Source organism: Benincasa hispida, chromosome 4 (assembly GCF_009727055.1).
Source record: "Benincasa hispida cultivar B227 chromosome 4, ASM972705v1, whole genome shotgun sequence".
Classification (NCBI taxonomy): domain Eukaryota; kingdom Viridiplantae; phylum Streptophyta; class Magnoliopsida; order Cucurbitales; family Cucurbitaceae; genus Benincasa; species Benincasa hispida.
This window is the reverse complement of record NC_052352.1, coordinates 57233580-57238892: the sequence shown is the minus strand read 5'-3', so window position 1 is coordinate 57238892 and position 5313 is coordinate 57233580.

Here is a 5313-nt window from a genome sequence, read left to right as displayed (position 1 = left end):
GAAACACTTCTTAATGTTTTTTAAAGCATTTAATTTTCTATCTTAGCTTCATTTTTTGCAATTTCTTTTTGTTTTGTCTAATCATGCATATTTTTCATGATGTTATATTTGCTTGCATTGAATCCTCACCCCAGACCAAAAATCCATCTATGGTGACTGCAGAGTGAACCCCTAGCTAAATGAAGCTATACCAAATATTCTTCAATCATGAAAACTTACATGCTACAAATATTATGGAAAAATTATAGCAAAAAAGGACTTAATAAGAGACTCAATAAGTATATGCATTCATTGAAACCTTACTTGGAGTTGCCAGTCATGTGAGAAGAAATATGATTATTTGTCAAAAGCAGATATGGTAGAATTATTCACTATCTCATATTTATACTTGTATATTTCTACCAATTTTAGACCAAAGCACAATATGAATTATAGTACATAAAGGGAAATTAGGGGCTACATGTTCTGTACGCCCTCTCCTCTTAATTTAATATATTTAAGATTTTGCCTAAGGAAGTAAAGTTAGATTTGGTGGAAATTAATTGGATAAAATTTACTAAGTTATGTAAAAAGGGGGAAACATGAAGAGAAGAAATTGTTTTAAGTTGGGAAAAATTAAGAAATTTGGTTAGAAGTTAATTTTGGAAGAAAATTGGTATATTAGTAAAAATACTTCAAAAGGGAAGTAATTTTACTTAAGTATTAAAAGGGAAGAATTATGGAAGAAAGGGAACTTTTGGCTAAATGTTGAAACTGAGAGGCATGAAGGGTTTGAGATTTTGAAGGAATTATTGAGAAAATTTAATTGGGTCAACTGCATGCATGAAAAAGGTGAAGGTGGCTAAAAGTTGGGCAAGAACTTTGTATGAGGAAGTAGGAGACAGAAATGAATTAATTTAATGAAAGACACCTCAACCATGGGAACTAGGAGGTGGAAGGCTTAGCTTTGGGCTGAGAACACATGAAGGAGTTGGGAAGGAGTATGTTAGTCTTAAAGCCTCGCAGTTTTATGTTAGTTGAATCAATGGTTGATTAATTTTATATTACTCGTGCAATAATCCATTAACCTATGATCCAAGGTGATCTGATGTAACTTAAACATGTATGTGGAGACATACAAGTGAATCATGTTTAAGTGATAACCTAAATGATCTGTAGTATATAGATAAGGTTGGGTGTGTTATCTTGATAACACTACTGATACGGCCCGTTTTATAGTTGTTATAATTGTTCTAAAGCACTACAAATGATCTGATCCTGATCATTCTTGTGGAGACATGTGACCGAGGGTATCTTATATAAAAGAATTTGTATGAAGATTGAACCACAAAATGTTAAGTCTCTCTTTATAAAGTCATTGCTAGAAGAGACTTACATTTCACTAAGATGACCATAGGTGACTTGACCTTAATCCTGAGTAAGTTGTGAACTCTTGCTTATAAGGGCGATCCTTTTATTTGTATGGGTAAGATTGGCGAAATTTGTCGCCTGAATAAGCATACTATTTTGGGGATTCGTCTGATTGGGAAGCTGAGAAAACTAGACAAGAAGAAATTCACTCATTCTCTATAATTAGGGTGAGAAGATAAATTTCTCCCTTAAGGGCTGATTCTGGGACTTGAACAATGATGTGTCTCACCCTCTCTTGGCCCGAGAGGGGTTTGGTCATAATTGGACTATGACTAATTGTTCATTAAAAGGATCAGTGGTACTTAAGAAGTTAGATATAACTACAGGGGTAAAACGGTAATTTGACCCGACTGTGCTTATGAGCAATTTGAAAAGAGTCAATGCATTGTTGATTGGTTATATCCAATAGACACATAAATATATCTATAGTACAAAGAATTTAGATGTCGGTCTTTAGTGGAGTGATCAACAGTTAATGAATGTTAATTAATTTGATTAAAAGAGTTTAACCAATTAATCTTGCACCATTAGAGCTTCAATCTATAGGTTTACAAGGTCCCCTCATTAGTTAAATGATGACTGATGGGAATCAAATTAATTTTGGTTTAATTTGAATATTTCAAATTAATTAGAAGAAATTGATTGTATAAGATACAGTTAAGTAATGTATATGGATACATTATATAATATAATGTATGTTTATACATTTTTATGAGAGAAATAAATATTTGAATATAATTAAAATATTAATTATATGAATATGATTCATATAAAAACTATATGTTAAAATTTAATGTAAATATGATTCATATTAAATTTATATAATTTTATGAGAGAAATAAATGTTTGAATATAATTCAAATATTAATTATATGAATATGATTCATATATGAACTATACGTTAAAATTAATATGAATATGATTCATATTAACTTTATATATTTAACTAAGAGATATTATAATTTGAATATGATTCAATTATTATTTATATGAATGTGATTGATATAAAAACTATAGGTTAAAATTATTATGAATGTGATTCATATTAATACCTTAGGTTATTTGAGAGAATAATGAACTATGGTTTACGTTATATGTGATATAATATATAGTTCGTATATATATATATATATATATATAATATAATATATATATTATACTAGTATATATATATGATTATAATTCAAATTTTTTTAATTTGAATTTAATAAATTAAAGGGGAGCCCTTTTTTTTTTTCTCAAAATCTCACGTAACAAACTGGGTGAGAGGGAGAGAATTGTTCTCTCTCGTTCTCTCTCTAGTTTCTCTGGTTCTATGTGTTATGCAGATGAGTTTTTACAGCTCTCAATTTTCTCTTCTCCTTCCCTCATGTTAATTTTAAATACAAACTCACACCTCTCCTTGATTCTCATCCCTGAGAATAACAGAGAAGACCCTTTGGTGGTGTCCTGTTGTAGTATTCGTGAGATCGGGAGAAGACGATGCGGATTGGAGAGGAACACAAATAATTGGTCTTCAAGGGTATGTGGTTCCCCTTATATCTTTCTTCTCTGTTTGAATAACACAGTAGATAGCATGCTGAAGTTAATATTGTTTATCATTTCCGTCTCTCTGTATTTTTTTGTTCTGGAAAACGAAGTTTAGAGACTAAATTGCTACTGTTGCGGGGAATTTCAATCTCTTTAAATGGTATCAGAGCCATCTCGAATCTCTAAATTTCATTTTTCGAACTTTAATTCAGAGTTTTGGTGGGTGCATGATGCATTATGAATGTATGGGTCTTGCATATTGGATGATTTCAAAATTGGCCAAGAATTTATCGCTTTAAAATGTTTAAAGTTGTAATTGTCCGGTGTTTTGAGCATTTAATTTCATGTTATTTAGTTTGTAATTATTCGTGTCGCTTATGATGGAGTTCTGGCTTCGAATCGATGATTTTTTGGAGCCAGAACGGAGCAAATCGGATGAATGGGCGAAGCAGAGCAAGTTTTCTGCCGCACGGCCTCGCAACGCTTCTGCCGTAGCATTGTAACACAGCATAGAGCGTTGCAACGCTGCGGCAAAATAAAAGCCAGCATTGAACGCTAGCATCAAAATGTTGCAACGCTCCGGATGGTCAGTGCGTGTATTAGGATTTCTCTAAGTCGTTGGTTTGAGTTTCCCCAACGGTTTCTTTGCAGTTTTTCCTTTTTTTTAATTTTTAATTTTTAATAATTAATTATTTATTGTATTTTCATTAATTAAATTAATATAAGTGTTATATTAATTTAATTAATGTTTAGGATGTCAATTTTGGTCCAATATTGCTATTTTATTTAATTATATATATGATGTATGGTTTTAATTATTTACATGTCATGTTGTATGTCATATAGTATAAACTCCACAATAGGATAAATATAAAATCATGCATCATTTTAATATAAGTTATATTATATAGTTGTATGATTAAGTTAAACATGTTCATGCATCGTATTTAATATAAGAATTGTATTATAAGATTGCATGCATAGTAACATGTCCATGCATCATACTTTATTATAAGTGTTATATTTGTATGATGTATAATATAAGTGTTATATTATGTGATAAATGCATGAACAATGACATTACCTTAGAAATATAATTATTATATTTTTATGTATGTCATTAGATGCATGGTTTAGGTTTTAATTTTCATTAAACTTTATAATAGTTATACGTTAAATGAATTTAGAATTAAAATCTATAATCAAGAGTTGTATGCAAACATAGGTTAAAATTAATTTTAAATATTTTAAAGTTAATTTCACCTAGACCTATGTTAATATATTTCTAATATGATTAGAAATAGGATTAATCTTTTAATTCTCTTTTAATAAGATTAAATTGGAGTAAATAAAAGATTAAATTTATAACATAATTATCTATAAGGACCTTTGTCTAAGGAAGGTTCTGTCGAGATATTTAAGCCGACGGAAATGGAACACCCTTACTTGGAAACCGACCTGGAAAGTGAATTAGACAATCTTTTTTAAGTCAAGATCATGCAAGGATTGAGCGGAGACGCCCATTTCTAGCTATGGAGCCTTTTTCTAGTTCTTCATCTTCTCCTTTATTTTCTTAATTTTAAGGTTGATTTCTTTGGATTGTAAGATGGGTTGGTGTTTACGAGCCTTGATTGCTACTAAGGATGTAAACTTGGTTAGTTTTATTTAGTTCATGGATTTGGATGAACCCATTTCTTATTTATGAGAGGATTGTGCTCAATATTCAAATTTTTATCTCTTGTTTTAATCCTTTAGCATGTGTGAATGATTAGGAATGACTAGTCAATCATTTAGGTAGGTTAATTGCTAGAAACTTAACGCATAATCCGCACAATTGTTATGTGTTGGTTGTCAAAGTAGCATGAGTTATCTCTTGGATATATGGTCGTTCACGATACTACCAAAAATATCATATAGTTGTCTTGAGTGATATAGGGATAGAGAACGATCGATTAATTAATCGTGTCATAGTTTGGCCCTTGAACTTAATGCACATGTTTGTTTATCTTTGGATGCATTTCATTATACATTAATCGGCACATAGTTTAATTAGAATGAGAATCTTAATTAATAATTAATAACGCTTAATGTCAACATTATCGATTAAGTAGGTCGTGTGTTCAAGTTGATCGAATTATATCCTAAGAGCATAAATATAATTTGTGGGACTCTACTTAGCTAAATGCATCTTATCACTTTACATTTCAAAGGAACCACTGCTTTTCTTAACTTGATTACTGCCCATTATTTAAATTAACAAAATGATAATATAGTGTTAAAATACACTTAATTAGAATATTCTATGATTTAATTATGTGAAATATGCATACCATCAACCTATAAAGTCAAACGATTACATTTTCATGACTTTAT